Here is a 16,376-nt window from a genome sequence, read left to right as displayed (position 1 = left end):
AAAGTTGTTTCAAACCTGTGCACATAAAGACAAAAAAGTTGATTTCTCAGTGAATAGAATGTTTTGACATAAATGTAGTTTCCATTTCAATTGTACTCAAAAGTCCTGACTGCAAACCTACTGGAAACACCATAGGTTAACTTTCCACATGATTATGAGTAGTTTGAAAGTTGTTTCATGGCTGTACACATCAACACAAAAAAGTTGTTACCTCAGTCCATGCAATGCTTAGAAAATACAAATAAAATACATTTGAATTTTACACCAAAGCACTTACTGCAAACCTAATGGAAACACTTTAGGTTAACTTTCCACATGATTATGAGTAGTTTCAAAGTTGTTTCATGGCTGTACACATCAACACAAAAAAGTTGTTATCTCAGTGCATGCAATGCTTAGACAATGCAAATAGTATACATTTCAATTTTACACCAAAGCACTTACTGCAAACCTAATGGAAACAACTTAGATTAACTTCCCAGATGATTCTGAGATGTCTGAAAGTTGTTTCATACCTGTGCACATAAAGACAAAAAAGTTGATTTCTCAGTGAATAGAATGCTTTGACAGAAATGTAGTTTCCATTTCAATTGTACTCAAAAGTCCTGACTGCAAACCTAATGGAAACACCATTGGTTAACTTTCCACATGATTATGAGAAGTTTGAAAGTTGTTTCATTCCTGTGCACATAAAGACAAAAAAGTTGATTTCTCAGTGAATAGAATGCTTTGACATAAAAGTAGTTTCCATTTCAATTGTACTCAAAAGATCTGACTGCAAACCTAATGGTAACACTTTAGATTAACTTTCCACATGATTATGAGTAGTTTGAAAGTTGTTTCATGGTTGTACACATCTACACAAAAAAGTTGCTATCTCAGTGCATGCAATGCTTAGACTATACAAGTAGTATACATTTCAATTTTACACCAAAGCACTTACTACAAACCTAATGGAAACACTGTAGGTTAACTTCCCACATGATTCTGAGATGTCTGAAAGTTGTTTCATACCTGTGCACATAAAGACAAAAAAGTTGATTTCTCAGTGAACAGAATGCTTTGACATAAATGTAGTTTCCATTTCAATTGTACTCAAAAGTCCTGACTTCAAACCTACTGGAAACACCATAGGTTAACTTTCCACATGATTATGAGAAGTTTGAAAGTTGTTTCATGGCTGTACACATCTACACAAAAAAGTTGTTATCTCAGTGCATGCAATGCTTAGAAAATACAAATAAAATACATTTGAATTTTACACCAAATACTTACTGCAAACCTAATGGAAACACTTTAGGTTAACTTCCCACATGATTCTGAGATGTCTGAAAGTTGTTTCATTCCTGTGCACATAAAGACAAAAAAGTTGATTTCTCAGTGAATAGAATGCTTTGACATAAATGTAGTTTCCATTTCAATTGTACTCAAAAGTCCTGACTGCAAACCTACTGGAAACACCATAGGTTAACTTTCCACATGATTATGAGTAGTTTGAAAGTTGATTCATGGCTGTACACATCAACACAAAAAAGTTGTTATCTCAGTGCATGCAATGCTTAGAAAATACAAATAAAATACATTTGAATTTTACACCAAAGTCCTGACTGCAAACCTAATGGAAACACTTTAGGTTAACTTTCCACATGATTATGAGAAGTTTGAAAGTTGTTTCATGGCTGTACACATCTACACAAAAAAGTTGCTATCTCAGTGCATGCAATGCTTGGACAATACAAATAGTATACATTTCAAATTTACACCAAAGCGCTTACTACAAACCTAATGGAAACACTTTAGGTTAACCTCCCACATGATTCTGAGATGTTTGAAAGTTGTTTCATACCTGTGCACATAAAGACAAAAAAGTTGATTTCTCAGTGAATAGAATGCTTTGACATAAAAGTAGTTTCCATTTCAATTGTACTCAAAAGTCCTGACTGCAAACCTAATGGAAACACCATAGGTTAACTTTCCACATGATTATGAGAAGTTTGAAAGTTGTTTCATGGCTGTACACATCAACACAAAAAAGTTGTTATCTCAGCGCATGCAATGCTTAGACAATAAAAATAGCATACATTTCAATTTTACACCAAAGCACTTACTGCAAACCTAATGGAAACACTTTAGGTTAACTTCCCACATGATTCTGTGATGTCTGAAAGTTGTTTCATACCTGTGCACATAAAGACAAAAAAGTTGATTTCTCAGTGAATAGAATGCTTTGACATAAATGTAGTTTCCATTTCAATTCTACTCAAAAGTCCTGACTGCAAACTGAATGGAAACACCTTAGGTTAAGTTTCCACATGATTATAAGTAGTTTGAAAGTTGTTTCTTTGCTGTACACATCAACACAAAAAAATTGTTATCTCAGTGCATGCACTGCTTAGACCTTACAAATAGTTTACAATTCAATTTTACACCAAAGCACTTACGGCTAACCTACTGGAAACACTTTAGGCTAACTTCCCACATGATTCTGAGATGTCTGAAAGTTGTTTCATACCTGTGCACATAAAGACAAAAAAGTTGATTTCTCAGTGAATAGAATGCTTTGACATAAATGTAGTTTCCATTTCAATTGTACTCAAAAGTCCTGACTGCAAACCTACTGGAAACACCATAGGTTAACTTTCCACATGATTATGAGCAGTTTGAAAGTTGTTTCATGGCTGTACACATCAACACAAAAAAGTTGTTATCTCAGTGCATGCAATGCTTAGAAAATACAAATAAAATACATTTGAATTTTACACCAAAGCACTTACTGCAAACCTAATGGAAACACTTTAGGTTAACTTTCCACATGATTATGAGTAGTTTCAAAGTTGTTTCATGGCTGTACACATCAACACAAAAAAGTTGTTATCTCAGTGCATGCAATGCATAGACAATGCAAATAGTATACATTTCAATTTTACACCAAAGCACTTACTACAAACCTAATGGAAACACTGTAGGTTAACTTCCCACATGATTCTGAGATGTCTGAAAGTTGTTTCATACCTGTGCACATAAAGACAAAAAAGTTGATTTCTCAGTGAATAGAATGCTTTGACATAAATGTAGTTTCCATTTCAATTGTACTCAAAAGTCCTGACTGCAAACCTAATGGAAACACCATAGGTTAACTTTCCAGATGATTATGAGAAGTTTGAAAGTTGTTTCATGGCTGTACACATCTACACAAAAAAGTTGTTATCTCAGTGCATGCAATGCTTAGAAAATACAAATAAAATACATTTGAATTTTACACCAAAGCACTTACTGCAAACCTAATGGAAACACTTTAGGTTAACTTCCCACATGATTCTGAGATGTCTGAAAGTTGTTTCATTCCTGTGCACATAAAGACAAAAAAGTTGATTTCTCAGTGAATACAATGCTTTGACATAAATGTAGTTTCCATTTCAATTGTACTCAAAAGTCCTGACTGCAAACTGAATGGAAACACCTTAGGTTAAGTTTCCACATGATTATCAGTAGTTTGAAAGTTGTTTCTTGGCTGTACACATCAACACAAAAAAATTGTTATCTCAGTGCATGCACTGCTTAGACCTTACAAATAGTTTACAATTCAATTTTACACCAACACACTTACGGATAACCTACTGGAAACACTTTAGGCTAACTTCCCACATGATTCTGAGATGTCTGAAAGTTGTTTCATACCTGTGGACATAAAGACAAAAAAGTTGATTTCTCAGTGAATAGAATGCTTTGACATAAATGTAGTTTCCATTTCAATTGTACTCAAAAGTCCTGACTGCAAACCTACTGGAAACACCATAGGTTAACTTTCCACATGATTATGAGTAGTTTGAAAGTTGTTTCATGGCTGTACACATCAACACAAAAAAGTTGCTATCTCAGTGCATGCAATGCTTAGACAATACCAGTAGTATACATTTCAATTTTACACGAAAGCACTTACTACAAACCTAATGGAAACACTGTAGGTTAACTTCCCACATGATTCTGAGATGTCTGAAAGTTGTTTCATACCTGTGCACATAAAGACAAAAAAGTTGATTTCTCAGTGAATAGAATGCTTTGACATAAATGTAGTTTCCATTTCAATTGTACTCAAAAGTCCTGACTGCAAACCTAATGGAAACACCATAGGTTAACTTTCCACATGATTACGAGAAGTTTGAAAGTTGTTTCATGGCTGTACACATCAACACAAAAAAGTTGTTATCTCAGTGCATGCAATGCTTAGACAATACAAATAGTATACATTTCAGTTTTTCACCAAAGCACTTACTACAAACCTAATGGAATCACCTTAGGTTAACTTCCCACATAATTCTGAGATGTCTGAAAGTTGTTTCATTCCTGTACACATAAAGACAAAAAAGTTGATTTCTCAGTGAATAGAATGCTTTGACATAAATGTAGTTTCCATTTCAATTGTACTCAAAAGTCCTGACTGCAAACCTAATGGAAACACTTTAGGTTAACTTTCCACATGATTATGAGTAGTTTGAAAGTTGTTTCATGGCTGTACACATCTACACAAAAAAGTTGCTATCTCAGTGCATGCAATGCTTGGACAATACAAATAGTATACATTTCAAATTTACACCAAAGCTCTTACTACAAACCTAATGGAAACACTTTAGGTTAACTTCCCACATGATTCTGAGATGTCTGAAAGTTGTTTCATACCTGTGCACATAAAGACAAAAAAGTTGATTTCTCAGTGAATAGAATGCTTTGACATAAAAGTAGTTTCCATTTCAATTGTACTCAAAAGTCCTGACTGCAAACCTAATGGAAACACCATAGGTTAACTTTCCACATGATTATAAGTAGTTTGAAAGTTGTTTCTTTGCTGTACACATCAACACAAAAAAATTGTTATCTCAGTGCATGCACTGCTTAGACCTTACAAATAGTTTACAATTCAATTTTACACCAAAGCACTTACGGCTAACCTACTGGAAACACTTTAGGCTAACTTCCCACATGATTCTGAGATGTCTGAAAGTTGTTTCATACCTGTGCACATAAAGACAAAAAAGTTGATTTCTCAGTGAATAGAATGCTTTGACATAAATGTAGTTTCCATTTCAATTGTACTCAAAAGTCCTGACTGCAAACCTACTGGAAACACCATAGGTTAACTTTCCACATGATTATGAGTAGTTTGAAAGTTGTTTCATGGCTGTACACATCAACACAAAAAAGTTGTTATCTCAGTGCATGCAATGCTTAGAAAATACAAATAAAATACATTTGAATTTTACACCAAAGCACTTACTGCAAACCTAATGGAAACACTTTAGGTTAACTTTCCACATGATTATGAGTAGTTTCAAAGTTGTTTCATGGCTGTACACATCAACACAAAAAAGTTGTTATCTCAGTGCATGCAATGCTTAGACAATGCAAATAGTATACATTTCAATTTTACACCAACGCACTTACTGCAAACCTAATGGAAACACTTTAGGTTAACTTCCCACATGATTCTGAGATGTCTGAAAGTTGTTTCATTCCTGTGCATATAAAGACAAAAAAGTTGATTTCTCAGTGAATAGAATGCTTTGACATAAATGTAGTTTCCATTTCAATTGTACTCAAAAGTCCTGACTGCAAACTGAATGGAAACACCTTAGGTTAAGTTTCCACATGATTATCAGTAGTTTGAAAGTTGTTTCTTGGCTGTACACATCAACACAAAAAAATTGTTATCTCAGTGCATGCACTGCTTAGACCTTACAAATAGTTTACAATTCAATTTTACACCAAAGCACTTACGGATAACCTACTGGAAACACTTTAGGCTAACTTCCCACATGATTCTGAGATGTCTGAAAGTTGTTTCATACCTGTGGACATAAAGACAAAAAAGTTGATTTCTCAGTGAATAGAATGCTTTGACATAAATGTAGTTTCCATTTCAATTGTACTCAAAAGTCCTGACTGCAAACCTACTGGAAACACCATAGGTTAACTTTCCACATGATTATGAGTAGTTTGAAAGTTGTTTCATGGCTGTGCACATCAACACAAAAAAGTTGCTATCTCAGTGCATGCAATGCTTAGACAATACCAGTAGTATACATTTCAATTTTACACGAAAGCACTTACTACAAACCTAATGGAAACACTGTAGGTTAACTTCCCACATGATTCTGAGATGTCTGAAAGTTGTTTCATTCCTGTGCACATAAAGACAAAAAAGTTGATTTCTCAGTGAATAGAATGCTTTGACATAAAAGTAGTTTCCATTTCAATTGTACTCAAAAGTTCTCTCTGCAAACCTGATGGTAACACTTTAGATTAACTTTCCACATGATTATGAGTAGTTTGAAAGTTGTTTCATGGCTGTACACATCAACACAAAAAAGTTGCTATCTCAGTGCATGCAATGCTTAGACAATACCAGTAGTATACATTTCAATTTTACACGAAAGCACTTACTACAAACCTAATGGAAACACTGTAGGTTAACTTCCCACATGATTCTGAGATGTCTGAAAGTTGTTTCATACCTGTGCACATAAAGACAAAAAAGTTGATTTCTCAGTGAATAGAATGCTTTGACATAAATGTAGTTTCCATTTCAATTGTACTCAAAAGTCCTGACTGCAAACCTAATGGAAACACCATAGGTTAACTTTCCACATGATTACGAGAAGTTTGGAAGTTGTTTCATGGCTGTACACATCAACACAAAAAAGTTGTTATCTCAGTGCATGCAATGCTTAGACAATACAAATAGTATACATTTCAGTTTTTCACCAAAGCACTTACTACAAACCTAATGGAATCACCTTAGGTTAACTTCCCAAATAATTCTGAAATGTCTGAAAGTTGTTTCAAACCTGTGCACATAAAGACAAAAAAGTTGATTACTCAGTGAATAGAATGCTTTGACATAAAAGTAGTTTCCATTTCAATTGTACTCAAAAGTTCTGACTGCAAACCTAATGGTAACACTTTAGATTAACTTTCCACATGATTATGAGTAGTTTGAAAGTTGTTTCATGGCTGTACACATCTACACAAAAAAGTTGCTATCTCAGTGCATGCAATGCTTAGACAATACAAGTAGTATACATTTCAATTTTACACGAAAGCACTTACTACAAACCTAATGGAAACACTGTAGGTTAACTTCCCACATGATTCTGAGATGTCTGAAAGTTGTTTCATACCTGTGCACATAAAGACAAAAAAGTTGATTTCTCAGTGAATAGAATGCTTTGACATAAATGTAGTTTCCATTTCAATTGTACTCAAAAGTCCTGACTGCAAACCTAATGGAAACACCATAGGTTAACTTTCCACATGATTACGAGAAGTTTGAAAGTTGTTTCATGGCTGTACACATCAACACAAAAAAGTTGTTATCTCAGTGCATGCAATGCTTAGACAATACAAATAGTATACATTTCAGTTTTTCACCAAAGCACTTACTACAAACCTAATGGAATCACCTTAGGTTAACTTCCCACATAATTCTGAGATGTCTGAAAGTTGTTTCAAACCTGTGCACATAAAGACAAAAAAGTTGATTCTCAGTGAATAGAATGCTTTGACATAAAAGTAGTTTCCATTTCAATTGTACTCAAAAGTTCTGACTGCAAACCTAATGGTAACACTTTAGATTAACTTTCCACATGATTATGAGTAGTTTGAAAGTTGTTTCATGGCTGTACACATCTACACAAAAAAGTTGCTATCTCAGTGCATGCAATGCTTAGACAATACAAGTAGTATACATTTCAATTTTACACGAAAGCACTTACTACAAACCTAATGGAAACACTGTAGGTTAACTTCCCACATGATTCTGAGATGTCTGAAAGTTGTTTCATACCTGTGCACATAAAGACAAAAAAGTTGATTTCTCAGTGAATAGAATGCTTTGACATAAATGTAGTTTCCATTTCAATTGTACTCAAAAGTCCTGACTGCAAACCTACTGGAAACACCATAGGTTAACTTTCCACATGATTATGAGTAGTTTGAAAGTTGTTTCATGGCTGTACACATCAACACAAAAAAGTTGTTATCTCAGTGCATGCAATGCTTAGAAAATACAAATAAAATACATTTGAATTTTACACCAAAGCACTTACTGCAAACCTAATGGAAACACTTTAGGTTAACTTTCCACATGATTATGAGTAGTTTCAAAGTTGTTTCATGGCTGTACACATCAACACAAAAAAGTTGTTATCTCAGTGCATGCAATGCTTAGACAATGCAAATAGTATACATTTCAATTTTACACCAACGCACTTACTGCAAACCTAATGGAAACACTTTAGGTTAACTTCCCACATGATTCTGAGATGTCTGAAAGTTGTTTCATTCCTGTGCATATAAAGACAAAAAAGTTGATTTCTCAGTGAATAGAATGCTTTGACATAAAAGTAGTTTCCATTTCAATTGTACTCAAAAGTCCTGACTGCAAACTGAATGGAAACACCTTAGGTTAAGTTTCCACATGATTATCAGTAGTTTGAAAGTTGTTTCTTGGCTGTACACATCAACACAAAAAAATTGTTATCTCAGTGCATGCACTGCTTAGACCTTACAAATAGTTTACAATTCAATTTTACACCAAAGCACTTACGGATAACCTACTGGAAACACTTTAGGCTAACTTCCCACATGATTCTGAGATGTCTGAAAGTTGTTTCATACCTGTGGACATAAAGACAAAAAAGTTGATTTCTCAGTGAATAGAATGCTTTGACATAAATGTAGTTTCCATTTCAATTGTACTCAAAAGTCCTGACTGCAAACCTACTGGAAACACCATAGGTTAACTTTCCACATGATTATGAGTAGTTTGAAAGTTGTTTCATGGCTGTGCACATCAACACAAAAAAGTTGCTATCTCAGTGCATGCAATGCTTAGACAATACCAGTAGTATACATTTCAATTTTACACGAAAGCACTTACTACAAACCTAATGGAAACACTGTAGGTTAACTTCCCACATGATTCTGAGATGTCTGAAAGTTGTTTCATTCCTGTGCACATAAAGACAAAAAAGTTGATTTCTCAGTGAATAGAATGCTTTGACATAAAAGTAGTTTCCATTTCAATTGTACTCAAAAGTTCTCTCTGCAAACCTGATGGTAACACTTTAGATTAACTTTCCACATGATTATGAGTAGTTTGAAAGTTGTTTCATGGCTGTACACATCAACACAAAAAAGTTGCTATCTCAGTGCATGCAATGCTTAGACAATACCAGTAGTATACATTTCAATTTTACACGAAAGCACTTACTACAAACCTAATGGAAACACTGTAGGTTAACTTCCCACATGATTCTGAGATGTCTGAAAGTTGTTTCATACCTGTGCACATAAAGACAAAAAAGTTGATTTCTCAGTGAATAGAATGCTTTGACATAAATGTAGTTTCCATTTCAATTGTACTCAAAAGTCCTGACTGCAAACCTAATGGAAACACCATAGGTTAACTTTCCACATGATTACGAGAAGTTTGGAAGTTGTTTCATGGCTGTACACATCAACACAAAAAAGTTGTTATCTCAGTGCATGCAATGCTTAGACAATACAAATAGTATACATTTCAGTTTTTCACCAAAGCACTTACTACAAACCTAATGGAATCACCTTAGGTTAACTTCCCAAATAATTCTGAAATGTCTGAAAGTTGTTTCAAACCTGTGCACATAAAGACAAAAAAGTTGATTACTCAGTGAATAGAATGCTTTGACATAAAAGTAGTTTCCATTTCAATTGTACTCAAAAGTTCTGACTGCAAACCTAATGGTAACACTTTAGATTAACTTTCCACATGATTATGAGTAGTTTGAAAGTTGTTTCATGGCTGTACACATCTACACAAAAAAGTTGCTATCTCAGTGCATGCAATGCTTAGACAATACAAGTAGTATACATTTCAATTTTACACGAAAGCACTTACTACAAACCTAATGGAAACACTGTAGGTTAACTTCCCACATGATTCTGAGATGTCTGAAAGTTGTTTCATACCTGTGCACATAAAGACAAAAAAGTTGATTTCTCAGTGAATAGAATGCTTTGACATAAATGTAGTTTCCATTTCAATTGTACTCAAAAGTCCTGACTGCAAACCTAATGGAAACACCATAGGTTAACTTTCCACATGATTACGAGAAGTTTGGAAGTTGTTTCATGGCTGTACACATCAACACAAAAAAGTTGTTATCTCAGTGCATGCAATGCTTAGACAATACAAATAGTATACATTTCAGTTTTTCACCAAAGCACTTACTACAAACCTAATGGAATCACCTTAGGTTAACTTCCCAAATAATTCTGAAATGTCTGAAAGTTGTTTCAAACCTGTGCACATAAAGACAAAAAAGTTGATTACTCAGTGAATAGAATGCTTTGACATAAAAGTAGTTTCCATTTCAATTGTACTCAAAAGTTCTGACTGCAAACCTAATGGTAACACTTTAGATTAACTTTCCACATGATTATGAGTAGTTTGAAAGTTGTTTCATGGCTGTACACATCTACACAAAAAAGTTGCTATCTCAGTGCATGCAATGCTTGGACAATACAAGTAGTATACATTTCAATTTTACACGAAAGCACTTACTACAAACCTAATGGAAACACTGTAGGTTAACTTCCCACATGATTCTGAGATGTCTGAAAGTTGTTTCATACCTGTGCACATAAAGACAAAAAAGTTGATTTCTCAGTGAATAGAATGCTTTGACATAAATGTAGTTTCCATTTCAATTGTACTCAAAAGTCCTGACTGCAAACCTAATGGAAACACCATAGGTTAACTTTCCACATGATTACGAGAAGTTTGAAAGTTGTTTCATGGCTGTACACATCAACACAAAAAAGTTGTTATCTCAGTGCATGCAATGCTTAGACAATACAAATAGTATACATTTCAGTTTTTCACCAAAGCACTTACTACAAACCTAATGGAATCACCTTAGGTTAACTTCCCACATAATTCTGAGATGTCTGAAAGTTGTTTCAAACCTGTGCACATAAAGACAAAAAAGTTGATTCTCAGTGAATAGAATGCTTTGACATAAAAGTAGTTTCCATTTCAATTGTACTCAAAAGTTCTGACTGCAAACCTAATGGTAACACTTTAGATTAACTTTCCACATGATTATGAGTAGTTTGAAAGTTGTTTCATGGCTGTACACATCTACACAAAAAAGTTGCTATCTCAGTGCATGCAATGCTTAGACAATACAAGTAGTATACATTTCAATTTTACACCAAAGCACTTACTACAAACCTAATGGAAACACTTTAGGTTAACTTCCCACATGATTCTGAGATGTCTGAAAGTTGTTTCATTCCTGTGCATATAAAGACAAAAAAGTTGATTTCTCAGTGAATAGAATGCTTTGACAGAAATGTAGTTTCCATTTCAATTGTACTCAAAAGTCCTGACTGCAAACCTACTGGAAACACCATAGGTTAACTTTCCACATGATTATGAGTAGTTTGAAAGTTGTTTCATGGCTGTACACATCAACACAAAAAAGTTGTTATCTCAGTCCATGCAATGCTTAGAAAATACAAATAAAATACATTTGAATTTTACACCAAAGCACTTACTGCAAACCTAATGGAAACACTTTAGAGTTAACTTTCCACATGATTATGAGTAGTTTCAAAGTTGTTTCATGGCTGTACACATCAACACAAAAAAGTTGTTATCTCAGTGCATGCAATGCTTAGACAATGCAAATAGTATACATTTCAATTTTACACCAAAGCACTTACTGCAAACCTAATGGAAACAACTTAGATTAACTTCCCAGATGATTCTGAGATGTCTGAAAGTTGTTTCATACCTGTGCACATAAAGACAAAAAAGTTGATTTCTCAGTGAATAGAATGCTTTGACAGAAATGTAGTTTCCATTTCAATTGTACTCAAAAGTCCTGACTGCAAACCTAATGGAAACACCATTGGTTAACTTTCCACATGATTATGAGAAGTTTGAAAGTTGTTTCATTCCTGTGCACATAAAGACAAAAAAGTTGATTTCTCAGTGAATAGAATGCTTTGACATAAAAGTAGTTTCCATTTCAATTGTACTCAAAAGATCTGACTGCAAACCTAATGGTAACACTTTAGATTAACTTTCCACATGATTATGAGTAGTTTGAAAGTTGTTTCATGGTTGTACACATCTACACAAAAAAGTTGCTATCTCAGTGCATTCAATGCTTAGACTATACAAGTAGTATACATTTCAATTTTACACCAAAGCACTTACTACAAACCTAATGGAAACACTGTAGGTTAACTTCCCACATGATTCTGAGATGTCTGAAAGTTGTTTCATACCTGTGCACATAAAGACAAAAAAGTTGATTTCTCAGTGAACAGAATGCTTTGACATAAATGTAGTTTCCATTTCAATTGTACTCAAAAGTCCTGACTTCAAACCTACTGGAAACACCATAGGTTAACTTTCCACATGATTATGAGAAGTTTGAAAGTTGTTTCATGGCTGTACACATCTACACAAAAAAGTTGTTATCTCAGTGCATGCAATGCTTAGAAAATACAAATAAAATACATTTGAATTTTACACCAAATACTTACTGCAAACCTAATGGAAACACTTTAGGTTAACTTCCCACATGATTCTGAGATGTCTGAAAGTTGTTTCATTCCTGTGCACATAAAGACAAAAAAGTTGATTTCTCAGTGAATAGAATGCTTTGACATAAATGTAGTTTCCATTTCAATTGTACTCAAAAGTCCTGACTGCAAACCTACTGGAAACACCATAGGTTAACTTTCCACATGATTATGAGTAGTTTGAAAGTTGATTCATGGCTGTACACATCAACACAAAAAAGTTGTTATCTCAGTGCATGCAATGCTTAGAAAATACAAATAAAATACATTTGAATTTTACACCAAAGTCCTGACTGCAAACCTAATGGAAACACTTTAGGTTAACTTTCCACATGATTATGAGAAGTTTGAAAGTTGTTTCATGGCTGTACACATCTACGCAAAAAAGTTGCTATCTCAGTGCATGCAATGCTTGGACAATACAAATAGTATACATTTCAAATTTACACCAAAGCGCTTACTACAAACCTAATGGAAACACTTTAGGTTAACTTCCCACATGATTCTGAGATGTCTGAAAGTTGTTTCATACCTGTGCACATAAAGACAAAAAAGTTGATTTCTCAGTGAATAGAATGCTTTGACATAAATGTAGTTTCCATTTCAATTCTACTCAAAAGTCCTGACTGCAAACTGAATGGAAACACCTTAGGTTAAGTTTCCACATGATTATAAGTAGTTTGAAAGTTGTTTCTTTGCTGTACACATCAACACAAAAAAATTGTTATCTCAGTGCATGCACTGCTTAGACCTTACAAATAGTTTACAATTCAATTTTACACCAAAGCACTTACGGCTAACCTACTGGAAACACTTTAGGCTAACTTCCCACATGATTCTGAGATGTCTGAAAGTTGTTTCATACCTGTGCACATAAAGACAAAAAAGTTGATTTCTCAGTGAATAGAATGCTTTGACATAAATGTAGTTTCCATTTCAATTGTACTCAAAAGTCCTGACTGCAAACCTAATGGAAACACCATAGGTTAACTTTCCACATGATTACGAGAAGTTTGGAAGTTGTTTCATGGCTGTACACATCAACACAAAAAAGTTGTTATCTCAGTGCATGCAATGCTTAGACAATACAAATAGTATACATTTCAGTTTTTCACCAAAGCACTTACTACAAACCTAATGGAATCACCTTAGGTTAACTTCCCAAATAATTCTGAAATGTCTGAAAGTTGTTTCAAACCTGTGCACATAAAGACAAAAAAGTTGATTACTCAGTGAATAGAATGCTTTGACATAAAAGTAGTTTCCATTTCAATTGTACTCAAAAGTTCTGACTGCAAACCTAATGGTAACACTTTAGATTAACTTTCCACATGATTATGAGTAGTTTGAAAGTTGTTTCATGGCTGTACACATCTACACAAAAAAGTTGCTATCTCAGTGCATGCAATGCTTAGACAATACAAGTAGTATACATTTCAATTTTACACCAAAGCACTTACTACAAACCTAATGGAAACACTGTAGGTTAACTTCCCACATGATTCTGAGATGTCTGAAAGTTGTTTCATACCTGTGCACATAAAGAGAAAAAAGTTGATTTCTCAGTGAATAGAATGCTTTGACATAAATGTAGTTTCCATTTCAATTGTACTCAAAAGTCCTGACTGCAAACCTAATGGAAACACCATAGGTTAACTTTCCACATGATTACGAGAAGTTTGAAAGTTGTTTCATGGCTGTACACATCAACACAAAAAAGTTGTTATCTCAGTGCATGCAATGCTTAGACAATACAAATAGTATACATTTCAGTTTTTCACCAAAGCACTTACTACAAACCTAATGGAATCACCTTAGGTTAACTTCCCACATAATTCTGAGATGTCTGAAAGTTGTTTCAAACCTGTGCACATAAAAACAAAAAAGTTGATTCTCAGTGAATAGAATGCTTTGACATAAAAGTAGTTTCCATTTCAATTGTACTCAAAAGTTCTGACTGCAAACCTAATGGTAACACTTTAGATTAACTTTCCACATGATTATGAGTAGTTTGAAAGTTGTTTCATGGCTGTACACATCTACACAAAAAAGTTGCTATCTCAGTGCATGCAATGCTTAGACAATACAAGTAGTATACATTTCAATTTTACACCAAAGCACTTACTACAAACCTAATGGAAACACTTTAGGTTAACTTCCCACATGATTCTGAGATGTCTGAAAGTTGTTTCATTCCTGTGCATATAAAGACAAAAAAGTTGATTTCTCAGTGAATAGAATGCTTTGACAGAAATGTAGTTTCCATTTCAATTGTACTCAAAAGTCCTGACTGCAAACCTACTGGAAACACCATAGGTTAACTTTCCACATGATTATGAGTAGTTTGAAAGTTGTTTCATGGCTGTACACATCAACACAAAAAAGTTGTTATCTCAGTCCATGCAATGCTTAGAAAATACAAATAAAATACATTTGAATTTTACACCAAAGCACTTACTGCAAACCTAATGGAAACACTTTAGGTTAACTTTCCACATGATTATGAGTAGTTTCAAAGTTGTTTCATGGCTGTACACATCAACACAAAAAAGTTGTTATCTCAGTGCATGCAATGCTTAGACAATGCAAATAGTATACATTTCAATTTTACACCAAAGCACTTACTGCAAACCTAATGGAAACAACTTAGATTAACTTCCCAGATGATTCTGAGATGTCTGAAAGTTGTTTCATACCTGTGCACATAAAGACAAAAAAGTTGATTTCTCAGTGAATAGAATGCTTTGACAGAAATGTAGTTTCCATTTCAATTGTACTCAAAAGTCCTGACTGCAAACCTAATGGAAACACCATTGGTTAACTTTCCACATGATTATGAGAAGTTTGAAAGTTGTTTCATTCCTGTGCACATAAAGACAAAAAAGTTGATTTCTCAGTGAATAGAATGCTTTGACATAAAAGTAGTTTCCATTTCAATTGTACTCAAAAGATCTGACTGCAAACCTAATGGTAACACTTTAGATTAACTTTCCACATGATTATGAGTAGTTTGAAAGTTGTTTCATGGTTGTACACATCTACACAAAAAAGTTGCTATCTCAGTGCATTCAATGCTTAGACTATACAAGTAGTATACATTTCAATTTTACACCAAAGCACTTACTACAAACCTAATGGAAACACTGTAGGTTAACTTCCCACATGATTCTGAGATGTCTGAAAGTTGTTTCATACCTGTGCACATAAAGACAAAAAAGTTGATTTCTCAGTGAACAGAATGCTTTGACATAAATGTAGTTTCCATTTCAATTGTACTCAAAAGTCCTGACTTCAAACCTACTGGAAACACCATAGGTTAACTTTCCACATGATTATGAGAAGTTTGAAAGTTGTTTCATGGCTGTACACATCTACATAAAAAAGTTGTTATCTCAGTGCATGCAATGCTTAGAAAATACAAATAAAATACATTTGAATTTTACACCAAATACTTACTGCAAACCTAATGGAAACACTTTAGGTTAACTTCCCACATGATTCTGAGATGTCTGAAAGTTGTTTCATTCCTGTGCACATAAAGACAAAAAAGTTGATTTCTCAGTGAATAGAATGCTTTGACATAAATGTAGTTTCCATTTCAATTGTACTCAAAAGTCCTGACTGCAAACCTACTGGAAACACCATAGGTTAACTTTCCACATGATTATGAGTAGTTTGAAAGTTGATTCATGGCTGTACACATCAACACAAAAAAGTTGCTATCTCAGTGCATGCAATGC

Source organism: Mobula birostris, chromosome 13, assembly GCF_030028105.1.
Source record: "Mobula birostris isolate sMobBir1 chromosome 13, sMobBir1.hap1, whole genome shotgun sequence".
Taxonomy (NCBI): domain Eukaryota; kingdom Metazoa; phylum Chordata; class Chondrichthyes; order Myliobatiformes; family Myliobatidae; genus Mobula; species Mobula birostris.
This window is presented reverse-complemented; position numbering follows the sequence as displayed.